Raw genomic sequence first — 25817 nt, 5'->3', positions numbered from 1 at the left:
GTTAAGTCAAGTCCTATACAGTCTGAAAAAATAGGGCCTTAATTTTATATAGAAGTTATGTAATAGACAAAAAAGAAAATTATTCATGGTCCGGACCAAAAATCGAAAATTTAAAAAATTGGATCTAATTAGGACCCTAATATGTAGGTTCGTCCTTAATTAGGCCTCCAAAATCTCAGAAACAGGGTTGATGATAAGTCTGATTTTCCACGAGACTATCATCGCTCGACTTCTTCTTTTTACCTCTGTATTATGATTTCTTCTTAACATGCCCTTTTTCTCTATCATGTTCATCTCTCCCCTTCGCGAGCTCAACATTACTAGCAACTTTGGCATCATCTTCTTCAACATGAACTTTCCCCTTTCTACTCACCCTTTCCTTCTTGACTCCCACCTACTTCGCCAATATACTTCGTTTTATTCTCCTTCCTAGACCTTTTAGATATACCCTTATGATCATCATCCACAACCCCAGTTTCCATCTTCCTTTTACGATGGTCGTCATCAGCTTCTTGTACATTATGCTCCTATCTTACTAAATCAGTAATCTCAACGCTCTTCTGTTTATTATGTTTCTTTTTCCCAATAATAAAGGCATCCACTTCATTTATCATATTCATAGGTGATAAGTGCGTTTCTAACACACTTTATGACCTCCTTTTGGTATATTTTGGTCCTCTTTATTCTCTTTTCTGCCCTCTTTCTCCTTATTTCCCTTTCTACTTCCTCACTTGATCATTGATTGATCATAGTGACATTTTGCTAGATTTTCGATCTGTTTTGATCGAATTTCTAGTACATATGCTTCACCATGTTTTCTCGTGTTTTCATTGCAGGTATGACCCTTTTCAGGGCCGAGTATTACGAGATATGGCTTAAGGGGGCGAGCTAGAGAAACCGAGGGAGCTTGTGGTTCGCTTGGAGACACCCGCACACAATGGTGCGCCCGTACATGCAAGTGGTGCGCCCACACCTTCAACAGTTTCAGAGACAAAATACAGAAAGTATTGGTGCGCCCGCACCATTTGACGAGAAATTCCAAGTTTGAGGCAGAAAGGTAAGCTGCGCCCGCACCTCTGCTTGGTGCGCTTGCACCCTTCTTTTCCGGAAAGAAAAAAATTGTGCCTTCATTAAAATCGATAGTTTTGTTTTAGTTTGGAACTTATGTTTTATTCTAGTTTTGAGAGAGTATTTTTTAGGGTTTATACTACAGAGAAAAAAACACTTGAGTTTTATGGAGATTTGAGATTAATTAATCATAGTTTGTGATTCCGAGAACATTCAAGGGACTTTTCATTCAATTTATTTTGAAGTTTCAGTTTTTATTTCATTCTTTTTGTGGTTCTTGTTCTTCCTTATTATTAGTTATTCATTCTTATAGCCTCATAATTGCTATTTCTATTAGATTAATTATCTCATAATCATGTTTAGCCTTAGATTAGTCATAGATTTTATGTTTAATTGCTTAGAATCCACGATTAGTGAGTAGTTTCATATCTAGGGTTAGGATGAAAGTATGAATTAGGGTTTTAAATGTTTTGTTGATGTGATTGTGCTGTTTTAAAGAAATTTATGCATTGATCTTGGTGTTTGGAGACCTTAGGATAGATATTGATCACATTTATACTTTGGTCTTTTCAATTCAAACATTCTTGAATCGAATTTTGAACTCTTTTATCATCCCCAGGAATCAACTTAATTTCTAGGCCAAGATATTTGGTAGAAATTAAGGGGATCCTTTATTAGGGGTTTTCCTAATTTATCGAATCTCTTAATCAATTGACTAAAGACCATTCGTGAGATGATTTAGTTGATTGATTAAGTGATTATATTCTTGAGGACCATTCGAGAGATGACTCGAGTATTTTAGAGGAAAACGACTAAACCTTGCATAATCGTCTCCGTTACTTCACAATCGCATTAACATTCATTGTTCATTCTTATTTATACTAGTAACCTTAACTCTAGTGTCTTCTTATCTGATATTTTAACTCGTGTTATTCGCTAGTTCTAGTTTTTTTAGCTAGTCATAGTTGTTACCAAATCTTTTCAAACCCCCAAATACCCTTTAATTAGGGAGACTAGACTTGATATACTTTAATTAATCCCATTTACCTTATGGATTGACCCTCAACTTGCCCTTACTATTTTCTTAGTAATTGCTTGTTAGGTTTTATAAATATTGTTTGAAAAGTGACTTTTCGTGCCTTAAAGACACACTAAAAACCTCTTATCAATATAGCGTCGTTGCCGGGGAAATTGTGCTATTAATTGAAGTTTATTTTAGTTTAGCTAAGTTGATTTTCCTTTTATTTTCTTTTTTATTGTGGTTGTTATTTTCTAATCCTCTACTTAAATTTGTTGTGTTACATGAGAAGAAGAGCTCGCGGTTCACCTACTTTGCCTTTAGATCCTGAAATTGACCGTATATTGCGAAAGCTTTGGAAAAATTTGGAAAATTTGGCTTTGGGTTTCGAGCCATCTTCACCAGTCTCAAGTACAACAAGTGAAGTTGAAGCAGAAATGGGTGAACCAAATCCACAACTCTTTAGGGATTTCGAAAATCCGGGTTCCTATATTCTTCAAGGTGGTATTTGTCTTCCCACCACCACTACAAATTTCAGCATTCATCCTCGGTATACTCGGATGGTGAAAGCAGAGCAATTTTGTGGGGGGTCGGATGAAGATCCTCTTGCCATCTCGACAGGTTCTTGAGATATGTGCTATTATAATAATAAATGACGTCTCCCCTGACTATATCAAGATGCATTTGTTCCGATCTTCTCTTACCGAAAAGGCAAAATCGTGGCTCAAGAGCTTGCCTGCTAATTCCCTCACTACATGGGTAGAAGTCACAATGGCCTTTTTGAAGAAATAATTCCCGGAGTGGAAGACAGCAGACATAAGGAGGAAGATCTCCTCATTTGAACAAGAGAACGATAAGACACTTGCCAAAGCTTGGGAGCGGTTTAAGGAGATGATCCGTTCATGTCCTCACCATGAGTTCAATAAAAACCTCCTCATGCGGTTTTTCTATGATGGTCTTGATCATATATCAAGTGCCAACCTTGATGCTGGAGCGGGAGGTCAACTTTCTAAGATCCCGCAAGAACAACTTTGAGTCCACTATAGAGGAAGTGATTAAGAATTATTCATGGGGTGGACAACGAAGAGGTGTTCAACCCAAGAAGAGCGAAGAGTTTGAATTAGATCACATGGACCAAATTCAAGCCAAGATGGACCAACTTCACAAGAAACTTTCAAAGATCAATCTCGCCTCATCTAATCTTTCACAGGTAAATTCTTTTTCTTGTGATATTTATGGTGCTACTAACCATGATACTTCTTATTGTGGAGGTACCCATTCGGAGCATCTGGTGACAATAAATTCTAGAGGAGATGAATATCAAGGGAACCAAGGGTATAGAAGCAATCAACAAGGGGGTTGGAGACAACCTCAACAAAAGTACACCCAAGGCATCAACCAACCTCAACAAGGGTACAACCAAGCTCAACCAAGGGTTTGTGCAAGGGTCCAATATAACCAAGGAGGTTCATCCTCACAAGGGTCCAACACTTACCAAGCTCCTCATCAAAGAGATAATACTCAAAAACCTCCTTCTAATCCTCTATTTCCCAAACAAAATCCCGAACCCATTCCATCCCCCGATCAAACCTCTCTCCAAATTCTCCAACAACTCCAATCCATGAACTAAATTCTCCAAAACCATGAGCAAAGGTTTCAAGAGCTACAAGCCCATAACAAAATGCTTGAAACCCAAATCGCGCAAGTAGCCGAGAAGAATCCCTCAACCCCCACAAATCAACTTTCGGGCCAAGCCATCCCTAACCCCAACCTTCATCAAGCCAAAGCCATCCATTTGAGGTCGAAAACAAGTTATGAGAGTCCTAAGATGCCTAATGGGGAGTTAGAGAAGGAAGAAGAAGTTGAAGTTGTTGAAAAGGAGGATGAAGTTGAGGAAAGTGAGAAAGAAGAAGTTGTGGAAAATGATGAGCCACAAGTCCAAGTTCGTGATAAAACTCCATTGCCATCACCTCCACCAACTAAGACCTATGTGCCTCTGGTTCCTTATCCTCAAAGGTTGGTAGAGAGAAAACTGAGTGACAAGTTCACTAAATTCCTCAACGTGATGAAGAGCCTTCAAATCAACATCCCCTTTTTTGAGGCTATGTCTCAAATGCCGGCTTTGCTAAGTTCTTGAAGGAGATTCTCTCCAACAAACGCAAACTTGAAGATGAGCTTATCACCCTACCCTACCAAGTGATTGCTCTTGTGCAACGAACCATGCCCAAGAAGCAAAGGGACTCCGGGAGTTTCACCTTGCCGGTGAAGATAGGTGATTTAGAGCCTAAGGGTGCACAGGCCGACTTAGGAGCGATTGTCAATTTGATGCCTCTATCTATTGCTAAGCACATTTAATTTCCTCTTCATCGTACGCAAAAAATGATTTAATTGGCGGACCGCACTATGAGAGTCCCCTATGGTGAGTTGGAGGATATACCAATTCAAGTTGGGCATGTGTTTGTACCATGCGATTTTGTGGTAATGCATATGGAAGAAGATCTGGAGACTCCTCTTATTCTTGGAGAAGAAGCTCTAAAGACATTGGGTGCCGTGATAAACTACAAAAACGATATAATCACGGTTGAGGTAGCCAATGAGTGGGTTTTATTTGAGTTCTCTAAGACTTCTAAGAGGCCTATGATGGAGAGAATTCATCGGGTAAGTCTAGTCGAGGATGAGATAGACGCACGATGCCGTGAGTGTGGTTCACACAGGGGATGAGTTGTATGCTTCTCTTACCGAAGCCCCTATCTTGGTCATGGAAGAGGTGAACGAATTCTCCATGCTTCTTGACACTACCATTGAGGAGACACAAAATGAAGCATTTGAGATTATAGCTACATCTAATGACAAAGAGGAGTGTTCTAAGCCTCCTCCAAAAGTAGAGTTCAAACCCCTTGCCTCCTCTCTCAAATATGTTTTTCTTGATGATGCATGTACTTATCCTGTAATTGTCAATTCGAGTCTGGATGACATCTGTATATCAAAATTGATTAAGATACTACAAAAATATAAAGATGTTATTGGGTATTCGATTGATGACCTTAAGGGGATAAGCCCTTCTCCTGCTATGCATTGTATCCATCTCATCGATAGTAAGGCCTCCTCCATAGAGCATCAAAGAAGGCTCAATCCTGACCTCAAAGAGGTTGTAAAAAAGGAGATCATGAAACTACGTCACGCGGGAATCATCTACGTTATCTCAGCTAGAAAAAGGGTGAGCCTGATTCACGTGGTTCCAAAAAAAGGAGGCATGACTAAGGTGAGAATGAGAAAGGAGAAATAATCTCCACTAGAACTGGCACTGGGTGGAGAGTCTGCATTGAATACAAGAAGTTAAACAAATCCACCCGCAAGGACCATTTCTCCCTTCCCTTCATTGACCAAATGTTGGAGAGGCTTGCTCGTCATTCACACTTTTGCTTTCTCGATGGTTATTCCGGATTCTTTCAAATCCCTATTCATTCGGATGACCAAGAGAAAACCACATTTACTTGTCCGTATGGGACATTCGCATATCGAAGGATGCCCTTTGGTTTGTGTAATAGCCCCATCCACTTTTCAAAGGTGTATGACAGCAATCTTCTCTGACATGCTAGAGGATTCTATTGAGGTGTTCATGGATGATTTTAGCGTGTGTGGTTGGTCTTTTAACACATGTCTAGTTAATCTTGAATGTGTATTGAAAAGGTGTCAAGAGACGAATCTCGTCCGGAATTGGGAGAAGTGTCACTTTATGGTTGAGGAAGGCATTGTCCTTGGGCATAAAGTGTCGAAGAAGGGCATTGAAGTGGATCCGGCAAAGGTTTCGGTTATTGAGAAGCTTCCTCCACCGAACTCGATGACGAGAGTTCGTGCTTTCCTTGGACATGCGGGTTTTTACCGGCATTTCATCAAGGATTTTTCTCAAATAGCCAAACCATTGACGAATCTACTCCAAAAAGATGTAGATTTTGAGTTTGATAAGTCTTGTATTAATGTTTTTGAAACTTTGAAAAAAGCCCTTATTTCTGCCCCATTGTGCAAGCTCCGGATTGGAGCTTGCCTTTTTAACTAATGTGCGATGCTAGTGACTGTGTAGTGGGTGTTGTTCTTGGGCAACGAAATGAAGGAAGGCTACATGTGATAGCTTATGCAAGTGGGACTTTGGATGATGCTCAACGGAATTATGCAACTACGGAGAAGGAAATGTTGGCCGTGGTCTTTGCATTTGACAAATTCTGATCTTACTTGACCTGTAATAAGGTTGTTGTGTATGCGGACCATTCTACGGTCCGTTATTTGATGAGTAAGAAAGATGCCAAGCCTCGACTCATTAGGTGGGTGTTTCTTCTTCAAGAGTTCGATTTTGAGATGAAATAGAAGAAGGGGACAAAAAATGTGGTAGCTGACCATCTTTCTCGCCTCCCTGTTAATGAGAAGCTCTTGGACCCCAAAGAGATACCTATTGAGAACGATTTGAGAGAAGAAGCACTATTCGACATTCTGAACAATGAGAGTCCATGGTTCGCGAATTATGAGAATTATTTGGCATGCGGGATTGAACCTCATGGTTTTAATTCCCAACAAAGGAAACGGTTTTTCAAGGAAGTCTCGAGGTTCTATTGGGATGACCCGCTCTTGTTTAAGAAGTGCGCCGATGGAGTGTTTAGGAGGTGTGTGCCCAATCATGAGATGACCTAGGTTTTGAACTATTGCCATACCTTGGCATGTGGAGTGCACGATGGAGCAAGCAAAACTGTTGCTAAGGTGCTCCAATGTGGTGTGTTTTGGCCATCATTGCAAAAGGATGCTTATGAGTTTGTTTTGGGTCGCGATAGGTATCAAAATAGTGGTGGCATCACAAAAGATATGAAATGCCTTAACAAAACATTCTCGAGGTTAAGCCATTTGATGTTTGGGGAGTCGACTTCATTGGTCCATTTGTTCCTTCTTTTGGCAATATTTACATTCTTGTTGCGGACGACTACGTGACAAAATGGGTTGAAGCCATTGCCTCCCCCACCAATGACCACAAGGTTATGACCAAGCTCCTAAAGAAGATCATATTCCCTCGATTTGGAGTGCCCCGAGTATTGATAAGTGATGGCGGTTCACACTTCGCCAAGAAGAAACTAGAAGCACTTTTGAAGAAGTACAGGGTAAATCACAAAGTCGGTCTTCCTTATCACCCCCAAACCCAAGGCCAAGTTGAAGTCTCAAATCGAGAAGTAAAGAACGTTCTTGAGAGAGTGGTCAATAAGATAAGAAAGGATTGGTCTTTGAAGCTTGATCTTGCTCTTTGGGCTCTTCGCACGGCTTTCAGGACACCTATAGGCACCACTCCCTATCGTCTTGTGTATGGCAAAGCATGCCATTTGCCGGCGGAACTGGAGCACAAATCTTGGTGGGCAATTAAAGAGCTCAACATGGATCTTCACTTGGCGGGAGACGCTCGAAAGGAAAGGTTAGTAGAGCTTAAGGAACTCCGATTTGACGCATATGAGAGTTCAAGACTATACAAAGAGCAAACAAAGAAATGACATGATCACCGGATTCAACAAAGAGAATTCCGGGTTGGGGACAAAGTCTTGTTGTTCATCTCAAGACTAAAACTCTTCCCCAGAAAGTTAAAGTCCAAGTGGCCGGGGCCTTTCTTAGTGTTGAAGACTACCCCTTATGGAGCTTATGAGATTTTAGGGGAGAACAGTCCATGTTGGGTGAACGGTCAGAGATTGAAGCTTTATCATGATAATCATGCCATTGGTTCCATTGGTTGTTTGATCCTTCGCTCACCCAAGCGCATCTCGTGAAGCACTTATCCTTTTTAGTCCAGCTAATGACTTAAAACAAGCGCTACACAGGAGGCAACCCGTTTCTTTTATTTTATTTTATTTTTCTTTTTAGATTTTTAATTTATCAACTAGCCATGAGAGCTATATTTTGAAATATGATTCTTATGAGAAGTTGAGTTAAAAGGAGTGAGTTGGTAGAGAAAAACAGACGAACTTGGTGCCCCCGCACCACTCAATGGTGCCCCTGCACCAAATTGGAAAGAGAAATCTGATGAGAAAACAGAAGACTCTGGTGCGCCCGCACCATTCTAAAAAAAAAATCGAAAATTTAGAAGGGTACACCTGCACCACTCTGAGGTGCGCCCGCACCACTGTGAGGGGCTCCCGCGCCTGTTTCAAAAAAAAATTCGAAGGAAAAAACAGAAGTGGGTGGTGCGTCCACACCTGTTTCAAAACCATTTTTGCAAAAAAACAGAAGAGGATTGTGCTCCTGCACCTCATCCAGGTGCGCCCGCACCAAATTTTAATTTTTTTTTTGGAAAACGGATGTACGCCTACACCTCGACCAAGTGCGCCCACACCAAACTTTCGCAGAAATTTTATTTCTGGCAGACGAGTTTGGTGCGCCCGCACCAAACCCGGCTGGGCGAAAAAACGATTTTCCTTCGTTTTCGTTTTTCGGTTTCTACCTCTCTTCCTCTTATAATTTCAAAACACTTATCACTCACTCACTTTCTCTCTCTTCAAGCTCTCTAGATCCAGCCACCACACAAGTTTTCCGGCAACCTCCGACCGACTTTCTCACCGGAATTTTCATCACCTTCATCTCTACAACACTCAAGAGCACAAAATTTGGGGATTTAGCAAGGTTTGGATTTGTAGGGTTTTAAATTTGGGGATTTTCATCTCCATGTTGGTAAATCTTCTTCTAATCCTTGTTTTTCATCTATAATCTTGTTATTTGGACTTCTAGTGTGTTTTCTTTTTGATTACATGCTTGTTTTTCCTCTGATTTTTTATTATTCATGTAATTTGCCTAATTTTGTGCTTGTTATTGTCATGAACTCATATGATTATATGTTCTTTTTGCTAATTTCATATTCTTTTGAATTTTTGTGAAGTACGTTGCATGATTTGCTAAGTGTTATTGAGAATTTTGCACAACTTGTGGTTGGTTTGTTGAATTTATGTTGTCAAGCACCTTGTAAGTGTTTGAAAATCTTGGAGTAGCTCTAGTTCTTGCTTGTTAGCAACTTTGTTGCTATTGCTTGTGGGATTATTAGCTGGTAGATTTTAGGATTAGTTTTTCTTTTTTTTCTTCTTATTTTCTTTTGTGTGTGTTTCTTTGTGTGGGGAGTTAGTTTTGTTTTGTGCTATTGAACCGGACCGTCACTAATTCTTCCCCGTTTGACAAAAAAACCTTTTTTTACCACCATGGGAAGGAACAGGGGCAGGGGTCATCTTCTCGGTCTAAGAGAGCTAAGACAGGGTCCTCCTCACAAGGACCCTCTTCTAGATAGCTCTAATCCCCCACCCATCTATCCTGTGAAGTTCCCCAATGCAGCTCACCGAAAAATCTTCACAAGACTTTCCGAGCACACACTTCGCCCCAAGAGATTCTACGACTACATTACCCGCATTAACCTTAACATCGAATCGATGATAAGGGAGATGGCAGATAATTTAGGGTTGTCGAACTTCCTCAATGTCCATGAGCCCACTTATGATCAGCTTACTCTTGAACTCTTGAGTAGGTTGAACATAAGCCGGGAGCCGGACACGGGTGTTCTAACTATCCAATGTCGTCTTTTCAATCAAGTTAGAACAGTCTCATTTGACAAATTTTGTGAAGCCTTTGGGATGGATTCCAGTGCCCCTTGTAATGCCCCTTTAGGCACCATTTGGAAGGGGTACAACGAACAGGAATGGTGGGCCACAATCACCATTGGCATCACTCCGTTTGGCACGAACTCGTCCAAAGCATCAGAGATTATCCATACCGCTCTCAGTTATTTCCATCGGATGTTGTTTTATACCATCTTTCCTAAGCAGGAAGTAGGGCAATTGAGAAAGGAAGAGCTTATGGTTCTTTGGTTGGCCACTGACGGGGCCCACCTTGGAGCCCGAATTAATTTTGCCGCTCTCTTCCTTAATCGATTGCAAGAAGATTCGGGGGGGGGGGTACTATGGTATCCGGGGAGATCGTTTGTGGTGGAATGATCACCCATATAGCGTCTTACCTCGGGTTGGATGAGGACTTGGCTCGCGTGGAAGCTAGCGTGCCTTCTATTGGTCAGTCCAACCTATTGGATGGTGCAACCCTACAGCAGATGAATTTCTGCAACATTACAGGAAGTCAAATTGCATTTGGCTTGTGGGGGAGAGACCATATTCTTATATGAACAACGAGTTCATCTGGAACCCCCCGCTAACTGTGAAAACCGTTGGCGGGTTCCCCCTTCCCATATTGCCCCTCAGGACGTCCCTGATAGCACCTTCATTCAGTCCTCCCCTGTGGAGAGCATACCACGGGCTCTTAGAGTTTCGAGGTCCGACCTCCGCATTCATGAGAGTGAGGTGGCCAAACCTTCATCCTCCTATTCTTTCGATATGGGTTTCGTCATGGTGGCTATCACCCACATGCAGGCCTCTCAGAAGGCCAATCACCATGCGGTTACTGCTACCTTTGCCGGTATCTGCACCGAACTTGACCATGTGTCTGGGGTGGCTTGGCACACTCACCTCGCCAATGTCCATTCCGGACACGAGCCCCCTTTCCTTAACCATCCCCACTACCCTCCTACATTCGACCCTCGTGAAGGGCCATTTGAGGAGCCTCCTTTCCGCCCTTACCCCCACTACCCGTCTTACTTCCCTGACGGGTATTCCGGTGGGTATTTCCCTTCTAACCCCCCTCTCGATGGGGGTGATGGTGGGTATTAGGTACTATTCATGAACCCCCTCCCTCTCCCTCTTTTTGTAACTCCGAGCGTGGAGTTTCGCTTAAGCTTGGGGGCCTTTCATGTATGCTTATGTCTTTCGGAGTTTGGGGTCATTTGTGGTTAGTGATATAGGGGTTCTTTTGGTTTTCGGTGTAATTCAGTGATTAATCATATCCTAGTGGTCTTGTCTCCCCCCACCCCTGTTTCTTCTCTTTCACCTGTCTATCGTGTGTTTGATAGTTTTTTTTGGTAGTTTTTCCTTACTTTGGTTTGCATAAAAAAAATTATAATTTTTTTTTCTTTTTCTTTTTAATTTTTGTTTTTCTGCATTTAGGATAGCTTGGTTGCATGCGTGATTTGTGGCTAAAAGTGTTCATAACTTGATTGGAAGACCTTCCCTACATTAGACTTGATGGTTTTGGAAGCCCTGTTGTGACTTTAAGTGACTCTTGAGAGCGATAACTTTTGATATAATCTTTTTGAAATTAGGCGAGTTGGATGATTGGATTGCCTTGCACCTTTGCGACAAATCCCGAAGGAGGGCCAAGAACCTCGTAAGACTCATTCACAACCCTCACCATTGATCGCCTAACTTGTGACTTGCATTTTAGCTCCCCAAGATTGCATAAGACCGAGCCTTTAGAAAAATGATTTAGGGCGTTTCTTTTTGCTATAAATAGGAGCTCCAAAGCCAAAAGCTTGTATGCTGGCATAATTATCCGCTTCTCAACTCATCTGAGCCTTTCTATCCTATTTTTGCTTAACCCTCATAATAAGTCATGGCCAAACTTTCCCCAAAGTGGAGTGCATGTCTAGTTTGTGTTGAGTTGAGTTGTTTTGATATTGAGTCTTGGTTGAAAGTGAATTAATATGCAAGTATGATTGCAAAAGATAAAGAAAATTGCGAGAGAAAAGGCAAAAGGAAATAAAAAAAAAAAAAAAGAAAGTTCTTAGTGTTTCATTTGGATTTCTATTGAAAGAAAAGAAAGAGCAATTTGATGAGAAACATGAAAAACATTCAAAAAGTGAAAGAGTTCAAAAGGTGAAAAAGTCAAAGTGAAAATCAAGGTTATGTGTGAGATTTTGAAATGAGATTGGTGTTAGGACTAGCTTGGGGGAGTTTTTACCCCTAGTGTGTACTATGCTTACCCTTTTTGCACCACATTCCTAAATTATCATGCACACCTTTAACCTAGCCCCGTTACAACCTTAACAAAGTCCCTTTTGACTTCTAGATTAGACGTGGTCGATTTAGTAGTGGCGGGCGAGATTTTGTGCAAGTCATGATGAGGGTCATCAAAATGTGGCAGAGGCGAGCTATTATTGTTGAGCATCCCTAGGGAGGAGTCAAACTCGGCACTTGGAAGTGGAGAAGAGTGAGAAATCACTATTGGAAAGCCTTTTTTCAAACAGACTCTGTTGATCAGTGGATTGAGTCCTTAGAGTCACTCTTGTGCTTCCTAATCATCTTCCCTCTTGTGTTTGGTTGGTCTCCTAAATCTTGTTATGAACTCATTTAGCATGTCATGTTTGTAACTTTTTGCGTTTAGCGCATGTAGGTTAGTTTGTTGCATGTTTCCTTTTTCTTTTTACTTCCTTTCTCCTCTTCTTTCCTTCCTTCTAACTCTCGGTTTACTTGAGGACAAGCAAAATGCTAAGCTTGGGGGAGTTTCATAAGTGCGTTTCTAACGCACTTTATGACCTCCTTTTGGTTTATTTTGGTCCTCTTTATTCTCTTTTCTCCCCTCTTTCTCCTCATTTCCCTTTCTACTTCCTCACTTGGTCATTGATTGATCATAGTGACATTTTGCTAGATTTTCGATCTGTTTTGATCGAATTTCTAGTACATATGCTTTCACCATGTTTTCTCGTGTTTTCATTGCATGTATGACCCTTTTCAGGGCCGAGTATTGCGAGATATGGCTTAAGGGGGCGAGCTAGAGAAACCGAGGAATCTTAAGGTGCGCTTGGAGACACCCGCACACAATGGTGCGCCCGCACATGCAAGTCGTACGTCCGCACCAAACATAAGGTGCGCCCGCACCAAATCGTGGCTTCATTAAAATCGATAGTTTTGTTTTAGTTTGGAACTTATGTTTTATTCTAGTTTTGAGAGAGTATTTTTTAGGGTTTCTACTAGAGAGAAAAACACTTGAATTTTATGGAGATTTGAGATTAATTAATCATAGTTTGTGATTACGAGAACATTCAAGGTACTTGAATTATCTCATAATCATGTTTAGCCTTAGATTAGTCATATATTTTATGTTTAATTGCTTAGAATCCATGATTAGTGAGTAGTTTCATATCTAGGGTTAGGGTGAAAGTATGAATTAGGATTTTAAATGTTTTGTTAATGTGATTGTGATGTTTTAAAGAAGTTTCTGCATTGATCTTGGTGTTTTGGGACCTTAGGATAGATATTGATCACATTTATACTTTGGTAGTTTGAATTCAAACATTCTTGAATCGAATTTTAAACTCTTTTATCATCCCCAAGAATCAATTTAATTTCTAGGCCAAAATATTGGGTAGAAATTAAGGGGATCCTTTATTAGGGGTTTTCCGAATTTATCGAATCTCTTAATTAACTGACTAAAGACCATTCGAGAGAGGATTTAGTTGATTGATTAAGTGATTATTCTTGAGGACCATTTGAGAGAGCACTCGAGTATTTTAGAGGAAAACTAAACCTTACATAATCGTCTCTGTTACTTCACAATTGCATGAACATTCATTGTTCATTCTTATTCATACTAGTAACCTTAACTCTAGTGGCTTCCTATCTAATATATTGATTCCTGTTATTTGCTAGTTCTAGTTTTTTTAGCTAGTCATAGTTGTTACCAAATCTTTTCAAACCCCTAAATACCCTTCAATTAGGTAGACTAGACTTGATATACTTTAATTAATCCCATTTTCCCTGTGGATTGACCCTCGACTTGCACTTACTATTTTCTTAGTAATTGCTTGTTATTTTTTTTTTTTTTGCCAAAGGTGACAAATATAAATTGCTTAACCAAACATCATACAACCTAGAGCAACATCTAATGAGGACAAACCAACTAGGTTGGACTCCACTCATAAGATAGGCTCACACACACTAGTTACAAACATCTAGAGTTAGTTCTCTTAGCCACTCTTTATCTCTTCTAGTTACAGACTTTGGTAGAATAACATAATACCCTTCTATGATACTTATCTTGATTCTATGAACCAGCCTCATACACGTAATTACTCTCTGATTCCAGAAAGTATCATTTATAGCCCACCAGATATGATAGACCATAGCAGCAACACTTATAGCATAGGCCTGCTTTCTAAACATGGAGACTCTACTCCTGGCAATTCTATGGATCATCTCTGAACAGATATGCTGGTGTTAATCCACCCAAGCCAATTACCAATTTCCTGTAAAACATCAGAACTAAAGCAACAGCTAAAAAACAGATGCTCTTGAGTCTCATCTTCAGAGCCACATATCAAACATCTTGAACTTTGATAAACTCCAAATCTCCGAAGCCTCTCCCCAGTTTGTATCCTATTATGCATTACTAGCCATAGAAAGAAACTGTGTTTTCGAATAACCATTCTACACCAAATGAATTTATCCCATTGAACCTCCTCATAATCACCTGTCAACTTTGTGTATATTCCTTTTACAGAATATTGATTGAGTAATCCAAGCTGAGCTTCATTCACAACACTTTTCAATTTGTCTTTCACTTCACAAACTTTTTTCCAATACCAACTACTATACATAGGTGGTTTATATGACCACCAATCTTGCTCCTGTATGTACACTGCATTAACCCATCTAATCCACAAATTATCTTTCTTTACTGAGATTGCCCAAGTATATCTGTCCATTGCTGCAACATTCCACTGAATGATGTTCTTGATTCCCAGACCACCAGCATATTTAGGTATACAAACTTTTGGCCAAGCAATATAACCACCCTTTGAACTGAAGTATTCACCTGTCCAAAGATAGGATTTACAGATCATCTCTATCTCATGTAGGACACTTCTAGGTAAGATAAAAGTTTGAGCCCATTAAACATGAATGCTACACGATACTGAATTTACCAAGACAAGCCTTCCCTGATATGAGAGGTTCCTACTACTCCAGGTTCTTACTGCTATCATTTTCTCCACCAGAATCATACATTCTTTAGCAGATAACCTTTTGTGACTTATTGGGACACCAAGTTATCTAAATGGTAGTTTACCAATGTTGAACCTAGAAACATCTACTAGTCTTATGACTTCCTCGGGACACCAAGGTATCTAAATGGTAGTTTACCAATTTTGAACCCAGAAACATCTACTAGTCTTATGACTTCCTCTGGCTTCATCCCAGTGGTGTACAATTCAGACTTACTTTCATTTACTTCAAGGCCAGACACATCAGAGAAGTGTTTAAAGCCTTGAAGCATCATATACACTGATTTGTACTCTCCCTTGCTACACATTATGATGTCATCAGCAAAACAAAGATGATTTAATTTCACCCCCAAACACCTAGGATGGTATCGGAACAATGAGTTACTCCCCACCATTCTCAAAGTTCTTGTTAGATACTCCATACATATGACAAATAGTAGTGGTGACATTGGATCACCCTGCCTCAAACCCTTTTTCCCATGGAAAAAACCACTACATTTCCCATTTACCAGCAAGCTAAACATGGGGGTCCTCACACATTCCATAATAAGCTGCACCATCTTATCAACTTTGAGCATATCCTCCATAAACCTCCAATCTATTGAATCATAGACTTTTTTCATGTCCATTTTTATAATGCAACCAGGGCTTGACTTTTTTCTGCCACAACTCTTAACCATATCCTGACATACCATCACATTTTGAGTAATGAATCTGCCATGAATAAAGGCCCCTTGATTTTCAGCTGTTAGTCCTGGCAAGATGTCTCTCATTCTATTACAAATGATCTTTGTAATACATTTATAAACCACATTGCAACAAGCAATTGGTCTGAACTCAGTCACACTACTAGGACATTTGACTTTTGGGATTAAAGTAATTAAGGTGTTGTTTACTTCTTTTAAGAGTTTCCTGTTAAGAAAGAAATCTTTAATTGCAGAAGTAATATCATTACCTATTACCTCCCAAGCTTTTTTGTAAAATGCAGTGCCAAAACCATCCGGACCTGGGGACTTGTCTTCATGTATTGAGAATAGAGCTGCTTGGATTTCAGCATCTGTAACAGGTCTCGTCATTGCCACCTGTTGATCAGAGTTGAGGCAAGGGCTTTGGGCAATAATATCAGGGCATATTCTGCTGATGCTCTCTTTTGTTGTTCCCAGGAGCTGCTTATAATATTCAATGAAAGCATTTGCCACCAACTCACCATCCTTCCATTCACCATTCACATTATTGGTACCATACACTGTGTTATGAAGCCTTCTCTGCTTAATTGCTTGATGAAACATAGCTGAATTTGTATCTCCCTCCTTTAACCAAGCAATCTTGGCCTTTTGTTGTAAGAAGGAAATATATTTAGCATGCACCACCTTATACACCTCAGCAGCATGTCTTTCATTTGCACTTGTTACCTCACTATGATTTTCATGAAGTTTCTTTTGACATTCAATCAGTTCATTATAAGCTTTTGTGTCAGCTATATGGATATCATTAAAGCCCTCCTTATTCAACTTCTTCATGACTTTTTTAACCATTTTCAGCTTTTGCATCACACAAAACATTGTTGTACCTCTCACATCACTTCCCCATACCTCACTTACTTTCTTTAAGAAATCAGGGTCTGAACACCACATCTTATAGAACCTGAATGGACTAGCCCCTCCACTTCTTACTTGGTGCATCACCTGTACTAGCATTGGAGTGTGATCAAACATTCCTTCAAGTAAGAACCAAGTTTCAGCTGTAGGAAAAGTGTCACTCCATCTTTCATTACATACAGCTCTATCAATTTTGCAATAAACACGATGTTCTCCACCTTGCTTGTTATTCCATGTGTAGAAATATCCAGTGGATTTCATATCATCTATGCCACACTTTGAGACACATCTTCTAAAAGGGACAATTTCAGAATCTCTAACTACTGTACCAATTCTTTCCTCCCTATTTAACACACAGTTGAAATCACCAAGTACAACCCATGGTTTACTCACACCCTCAGCTAGACCCTCCAGATCACTCCATAGATCTTCCCTCTAGGCAGCAGTATTATAGGCATACACAAATGTACACCAGAACTCCTTTTTGCTACTTATAGAGCATACATGACAATGTATCAATTAAGCTGTCATATAACAGATGTTCACTTGGAAAGAAAAGGCATTCCAAGCCACTATCACTCTTCCCCCAGAATTAAACTGAGAGTTAGAGTAAAAGCACCAACCACTGAATAAGTTTTGATACATTTTCCCCATCTTATTTGTTTTTACCTTAGTCTCAAGGAGACTAACCAATCCCATGGACCTAGTACCAAGCATCTTCTTTACCTCCTTTTGCTTGCTTGTACTAGTGATGCCCCTGACATTCCAGCACGTAATATTATCCATTTTCCCCAGGGGAATTCCCTCCCCCACATCCTATCTCACCCACTTTTGCACATACCACATTTCTAATCTGGATACCTTCACCTTCTAGAGATCCTAACACCTCAAAAGCATTGTGCAGTGTTGTTTCCGTAATTTGCGCCTGATCTGCAGTGTCTCTATGACCCTGCCTCACCATTTTGTCACCAGTTACATCCCCAGTCACCTTAACAACTGGCAGCTGTTGTGCCTCCACAGACACATTTGCTTGTAGGAGGCATTCTGCCTCCTGTTGTCTAGGTTTCCATACTTTCTTCCCTGGTTCCTTTTGGACCTTCCTCATGCAATCATCCTTAGAATGCCCAAGTGTCTTACATTCAGTGCAATAGATTGGCTTCCATTCATAATGTATATCAAAGGTAACTTCAACACCTTTTTCATTAATGAATGTCAACTGATCTGGAAACTCCTGATTCACCTTCACTTCTAACATGACTCGAGCATACTGCAATCTATCACGTTTTGCAGTAGCTTGATCAACTCTCATAAACTTACCAATTGGTTCAACTAATTTCATCAAACACTTTTCATGCCAATATTTAAAATCAATTTTAAGTTGAATCCAGGTTGGGAGGACATTAAAATCCTCCTTCATATTATTCATGTCTGGATCCCAAGCCTTCACAATCAGGGGTTATTTATTGTCAAAGAAATTCAAATTTCCCGCCAATATCTTGTCTCGCATCTCCATTGTCAAGAATCGAACAATAAACACTCCCTTCTTCAATAAAACTACCTTATCAACATTATTACTTCGCCAGATTCTCCTAATATATCCTTCCATAACTGTTGGAGGAGGATTAGCTCCTACAACGTAACAAACAATCGAGGACTTCCAGAAATGAACCTCTGGTTGAATATCTTCAGCATCAATTTTAATCACAGTTCTACCAATAGTTTCACCACCATTAACACCAGAGATAGATTGATGAGTTTGTGGATTTACCTCTTCATCATCAGAGAACTGGAGGATTGGTATTGGATCCACCATTCTTCCACTTTGCGATCTATCAGCCCAGCTGATCCTCCTACTCTCTTGATTACCTGCCAGAGAGTGGATGGATGATAACCATTCAGAAAACATTCGATGTGTTTGTTGACTCTATTTCAATTCCCTAACATCATCTTCTGGTGATCTCACATTCGCATCCAATTCTATCGCTGCTACACCAAGCCATTCATCCATGGATTTTGTCTTCTTTTCCTTAGAATCCGAAGATGGACCTTTAGGCTTGCTATTAGACTTCTATCTCTTTGAGTTTCTTGTCATGGCTACGAAATTCTTCGAGAGAGAACTCTTAGAGAGAGAAAGCCTACATGTCACACAACCAAAATGGCACTGTAATTAATTTCTTGTTAGGTTTTATAAGTATTGTTTGAAAAGTGATTTTTGGTGCCTTAACGACACACTAAAAACCTCTTATCAATAGGGTTACAATCCTACACCGGATCTATCAGGATAATCACAAAACATAATATAAGCAGAAGTAGAAGAAAAAAAAACAGAAATCAACCTATTAAAATCGAAATTAGATTCAAATTACATAAACTATTTAGACCGAAATCAACATGCCTTACTTAGCACAAGATTAAAATTGAATTTAGACCGAAACTATCTATCATGGTTTAAACATAATGTAAGAACAACAATTTTCTCACTCATAAACCCAATTACTATTAACGGGTTATAATGAATAGAAACTCTACACAAACCAATACATATTCTAATGTTTAAAATATGAAATATATATATTCTATAATTTAAATCTAAAATATACATATTCTAGGGTTTTAAATGTGAAATGTAAATTTTAAAATGGAAGAATGAGCAATTCACCTTCGGAGATATACGAGCAGAGATGATGAGTGATCGTAGCTGGTTGTGGAGCCGTGGAGGTTTGGCTACTTAAGGTTCACCAATTGGAGTCTAGTCATGGTCACGTCACTCGTGGAGGCAATGTGTAGATAAATCCAAAAAAAGGGACTTCTGACTTATTATTTCTTCATGACTTGTGTTTTTTTATTCGTATGAGCCACGATGCAGTAAAAGTACAAATAAGGGAAGGGGGCATTTGAACCTGTAATTTATCGTTCACAACACATCAATATTAACCACTAGGCCAAGACATCCTTGGTTTCTTCCTGACTCTTGTAGTTGTGTACTGAACCAAATCATAAGTATAGATTAGTAGAATGTAAGGTCTGGTTTCGAAGCTCCATAAGTGTCGATTATTTATATTGACGGTGTATGTTAGTTATTTGATTATTACTCCTTGCGCTTCTTTTATTTGCTACATTGTTGATTTGGGAATGAAGCCACTAACTTTGACCGATTATTTTGATTATTTTATAAGTAAAAATATAGTCATGTGTGGTCTTATTATATTCATCTCAATGTGTAGATTCATAATAACAAATTTCTATAATTTTTACTTAAATGAAATAAGAGATATTAAGGGTTAAATAATATCTTGAAAACCGCGCAGCAATAATGTAGCAAATAAAAAGAAGCAGAAGGAGTAGTTGTCTATAAGAGGATGATCCCTCTTGTAAGGGATGAGATTTGATCCCATGAAGGATCAGAGGTAATGCCAATATCAGTATACCACTATGTTATCACTAGCTTCTCATATATTGAGTAAATGTGTCATTACTCTCTACATTTAAGCATTAAATAAAATATTTATAATTTAAAAGATATTATTTCACCAAAGATAAAATCTTGTAACAAACAAGATCAGGTCAGATCTACAGTTGTGGGATTCACTTTCTTCTTTATCCTCCATGTGGCATTCTTTTGCCCTCACCTAAACCTTCAATCCCGTCACTCTCTCTTCCCACCTCCCTTTGCGGTCGCTTGGGCCAACGCTCTGTCGTCGTCTTGTTGGCGCTGCTATATATGTTGTGTCGTGTTGTTTTCTCTCCTCTCGGTGATGCCCTGGTTCCCTCTTTTGTTTGTGTTTGTGGTTGGAAACGGCGTCACGTTGTTGTCATCTACGACCCGCATTCGATCTTCGCTAGTGTTTCCACCGTCGTACCATGCCGTTGTTGTTGTTCTTCTACAACATGAACCTCAACTCCCCTTTTTCCCCTTTCTTGGTTGATGTTTATAACCTGGTATTTGTGTCACCAGTTGCAACTAGAAGTTTGAGTCGCCGCCAGAAGTACGAAATACCACTCAAAAACTCTCTCTAAAGACTTCAAATGTATAATCAAATATTCAAACTCCATTAACTTCATATTTCAAGTGTCGAGATTACTCGTCTTGCGGATCGTTATACAAGAGGCAGTCGACAAAAGTATAATTCCTTAGGGTCCATTCCAACTTGATAATTATTTACTAACAATTTACTTTTCATGAAGTATATCCCTAGAGGACTCATGCTTTTTGTATATTCTACGTCTCTTATCGCTTCTTTTCTATTTTACATATCTTTATTTGTTCATATATATGCAAACATGTTTAATGCTATTATTCCTAATCAATACGTAAATAAATATTCCAATATTAAATTCATATAATTTGTGCAAACATATTAAGTCCCTTGTAATTTTAATTGCATAAATAATATATCACCAAAAAATAGTATGTTGCTTGTTTAATGAATCAACGTAGAATAATTTTTACACTGCAGGAATATACTTCCTCTGTTTCTTTTTACTTGCAACAATTTGACTTTCACGCTTGCCAATGCATAATTTCAACCATCAATAAGTTTAATTACCGGTAAATAAAAATTATAAAAAGTATATATTCGGAAAATATAAATTCAGACGAATCTAACAAGATCCCACATGAATATATTTTTCGTTAACTATAAATCACCAAATATAAACTAAGTAGAGTTGGTAAATAGTGTAAAAGTCAAACCGTTGCAAGTAAAAAGAAACGGAGGAAGTATTACTTTTTTTTGAAGAAAGGAATAAATTACTTGGTTATTCGTTTGCATAAACCTACACAAAATCATATTAAGTAAAGGCCAAGAATGGGAGAATGTGATTCCTGATCATATTCTTACCATCACCCCTGAACTATATCTTTGGTTCATGGATCAATTATGAAGTTATAACGGGACAATTTACATTAGGTAAGTCCCTAAGTTGTCCTTATGGTTTCACAATGTCCAATTTTGTTTATGAGTCTTCCTTTAAAGACTTGTTGGCGACTTCTTTTTCATAACGAATTTCAAAACAAAAAAATTTACAATGAGTTAGTCAAATACGCTCCCATCCTAGTGTAGACAATAAAAACACGCTTACAGTAATTAATGGCAACGGGTTCTTTATGAAAGTTTTCATGCTTCTTGCTTTCACTGTGAAAAAAATCATGTTTGGATCTTATAAACTCGGCCTATCCAAACCCAATGCACTCCACCTAAACTTTACCTAATTACATCTCTTCTGAATACCCTACCAATTCCAACAAATCCACTTCTCCTTGTCTTGTGCAATGTGAAACCATAAAAAGCTCACCTGTTATCCTTGCTTTTGATGCCTAGTTGTTAGAAGCGCAAGAGTCATTGGAGCCTTGGACAATTGTCACAAACAAGAAATCACAAGGGTTTTAATGGGACAAAAACATAAGGGAAAAGGAATTGTTAAAAATTTCTCGTCTCAAGCCAATGAGTTTAGGAAAAAGTAATTTGATGCTTCGACTTCCGATTCTCTTAACCAATGTAATTATTGGCATATTCTCGTGCATCATAACAATAGCTTGCAGTCAAACCACACTTTAATCAAGGAAAAATCAGATTAAATTTTTTAAATAATTGAAGCTCTGGAAATTCCTTTCCTCTGATCGCTTCTAAGAAACCATGTAAACCAAACCAAGATCTATTTTACACTTGGAAAATTCTTCGGTTCAATACTCAAATATGATTGCTTCAAAATCTCTTCATATAGATTATTCTAGCACATCAAAATCTCTTCATACTCTTGAAAATCCGACCAAGGACTCTTCTCCTACTAAATGTCATGGGATATTGTTCCTCAACAATGTCTGCCTCCAATTTAGTCTCAGAGTACGTACCCCTTACCTTGTAATCCCTCCCAGTCGTCTGATTCTATCATTGAACTAAATAGCCCATCCCCAACCATTCAACGACTATCCAGTTTTAGAGAATTGGAAAGGCTTCGGACCAAAAATATGAAATTAGCTAAAGTCGATATTGGTTGAATGATTGGGGATGGGCTTTATTGGTTAAAGTGGATAACTTTTATGATTAACAACAACAATGTGTTTATTCCTCATGCATGGGATATTGTTCGTTTCCATAAGCCTTTTTATTTTCATTACTTTTGAAACAAAAGTGGAGGAATGTCGTTCCCGTCAAGAAACTAAGCTTATTGGCTTTGATGAGTTCAAAGTTGCCCCTCCCTATGGGTTAAAGGGTGGCATTTGGTTGATGTGGAAGAAGTGCATCAATTTTTGGAGTTGGAGTGCCACATCCCCATATTATTTTTATTCGGTCTTCTGTATAAAGCATCTCGAGTTTTTATTGACCGACATGCATGCTCCATGCGCTACGAAGGTGAGGCATGCTCTTTGGAGAGATATGGAAAAAAATTATCGCCGGAGAAAACAACATGGCTCCTATTTCGTGATTTAAATGAAGTTTGGGGTCAAAATGAAAAGGAAAAATTGACAATAGAGGTATGAACTTTGGGCGATAATGTTTAAAAGGTTTGAACTATTGATTAACCTGTGTGTAGGTCCCAACTTTATGGGGTCGTAACTTTTAGAGGGCCTTGGTGACTTAAAACAGACGATTTTTATTTAAAATCTAACCTAATTCCTGCTTCCCTCCCTCAATTAACCCTTCTGGTGTGACCAAAGTTTTACAAGTTATGACCTATTAAGCTAGTTTTAAATCACTAAGGCCCGCTAAAAGTTAAGACCCCCTAAAGTTGGGACCTACACAAGTTAATCAATAGTTCATGCCTTCAAGCCTTTTAAAAATTATATATCACCCCAAGCTGAGACCTCTATTGTCAATTTTTCCAAATGAAAAATTAAGGGAGGATTTTTAGACCTTCTCAGTGTGATGACTCAAATAATTTCATGGATTATGTTTGCCTTGTCGACTTGGGTTCGATGGAAACCCATGTACTTGGACGAATGCGAGGGACGGTGCTGCTCTGATTTGTAAAAGATTGGACCATGCTTTAGCCAACTATTCTGGGATTAAGAGTTTCATGCTACTCAAGTAAGTCATCTTATACATCCATATTTAGATTATAGTCCTGTTTGAGTGGATATCAATTTTGATAATGTTGACCCTTGGGTTTTGAAGAGGACTTAACCACAAAAGATATAGTATATTTTATTTATGTTGTTGCAAGGTAATTCATGATCGAGCAAAGAGAATATTTTGATTGAAGATTAAAGCGGATCGAAGTAAAGATGTTCGAGAAATGAAGAATCAAGCATGGAATGAAGATTAGAATACATTAGGATGTATTTATTATCTTCATGTTAAGGTTGAGTAAAAGCTCAATTAAGTTCGTGGTGAATTCTCAAAGGAACTTGGTTCTGTTCCCATGAAAGGAACAAACATGGCACTATAGGAACAAGGTTAGGGAACAAGACTTAAAACTAATTTAGGAACACCTAAGAGTCTCTAAAGTTGTGCGCCTAACTCAAATATGTGCCCAATAAGTTTGTTAGAGTTTTTAGGGTTGTTTTAACTAAGATCCACTATTTTAGGAATTTAGTTTTAGTTGTTAGGAAAAGATTTTAAAAAGATTTTCTGATTTTCAAATCTTATCTTTTTATCTTTTATCTTTTATATTTTATTTAAAAGATTTTGTTTTCGAAAATTAATATCTTTCCGGTTTTTAAAATGTTTCGGTTTTAAAAATATAAAACTGATTTTCCGGATTTATTAAAGATATTTTGAAAAAGATATTTTTCCTAAAAACTAGCTAAAGTATTTAATTTATTTATTTCCTAAAAATTGGATTACACGCCTAAAAACTACTGCTAACTGATTTATGTAGTTAGTGGATTTAGTGGCTTGGTTTAATTATTCTCCAAGTATTTAATTAAATTAAATGAGTTTAATTATTCCTCAAGTTTTGTAAAACCACGTAATATGTTACTGCTTCTCTTATGAAGTGAAGTAGTGGGTTAGTGGATTATTTACTTGACATGGAATATTTAATTTATTTAATTGAATTAATTAACATCATGGAGATCATGGGATAATGGTTTAATTAGTGGGAGAAACTGTCTTGTCTTAATTGTCTATAAATAGGCGCCTAATTCATTTGAACAAAGTGTGTCTGACTTAGTTAATTTGTCTTAAGTTTCAAAGATGTCAGTGCCTTTTCCTAAAGAGAATCCATACTTACATTAGTCGAGTTTATTACTCTTCCATTGTTTTAAAAGTGTATTTTTGAGAAAAGGGTTTGAGTGAACTCTTGTAAGTGTGAGAAGCTTTGAGTGAAGCAAGAGAAAGAGAAAGAGAAATGAACTTCTAGTGAAGTTTGAGAGAAACGACATTGTTGGGAACTGTCGTTGGGAACTTGAGTTGAGTGACTTAAGTTGAGAATCGAGAGAAAAGTAATAGGTTGTAATCAGAGTTGTTTTGGCCTATTATAGTGGAAAGTTGTTTAAAATCCCTTGTGGTCGAGGTTGTTTCTTCCTACTAGGCCTAGGAAGTTTTTCCTCGTAAAATCTCTCGTGTTCCCATTGTTTGTTTCCCAAGTTTACTTTTAATTCCGCAAAAAGTATAGCTTATTCTCTCACTATAATTCACCCCCCCTCTTATAGTGCTCATATACAATAATTGGTATCAGAGCGGGAACTCTAAATATCAGGAAACCCTGTTGAGTTCAAGATCTTGAAAAATATGAATACTAGAGAGAAACTGGAAGAAGGGTACTCTACGCAGAGGCCACCAATGTTCAATGGTAAGTTTTACACTTACTGGAAGAACAGAATGGAGATCTTTATCAAAGCCGACAATTACCAGGTATGGAGAGTCATAGAGGTAGGTGATTTTGAAGTCACTACCACTAATGAAAGAATGAGGTAATTCCTAAATCTATATCTGATTTTGATAAGTGATTTCGAAAAAGATGGAAATTAATGCTCTTGCTATAAAACTCTTCATTGTGGTCTTGGACCTCATGAACACAATCGTGTCATGGGATGCAAAACCGCAAAACAAATTTGGGATCTTCTTGAAGTCACTCATGAAGGTACAGTGAAGTTAAGAGATCAAAAATAGATCTTTTGATGAACCAATATGAACTTTTCAAATGAAATCAAAAGAGTCTATCCAAGACATGTTTACACGCTTTTACTAATTTATTAATGAGCTACATCTCTTTGGAAAGTGATTACATCTGAGGAACAGGTACGAAAGGTCCTAAGGAGCCTTCCTAGGGATCGATGGATGGCTAAGGTACTCCTTACAGGAAA

The 25817-nt window shown here is 38.5% G+C and overlaps 1 non-coding gene across 1 annotated transcript; it reads right to left on the bottom strand.

Annotated features, from left to right (window-relative positions):
• Positions 1-2899: 2899 nt before the first annotated feature.
• Positions 2900-3006, bottom strand: LOC125499216 (small nucleolar RNA R71). Its single transcript, XR_007275933.1, has one exon. It is a non-coding gene; the product is annotated as a small nucleolar RNA R71 (small nucleolar RNA).
• Between the last annotated feature and the right edge of the window lie 22811 nt (positions 3007-25817).

This window comes from Beta vulgaris, chromosome 6, assembly GCF_026745355.1.
Source record: "Beta vulgaris subsp. vulgaris cultivar EL10 chromosome 6, EL10.2, whole genome shotgun sequence".
NCBI lineage: Eukaryota > Viridiplantae > Streptophyta > Magnoliopsida > Caryophyllales > Amaranthaceae > Beta > Beta vulgaris.
This window is presented reverse-complemented; position numbering and strand designations above follow the sequence as displayed.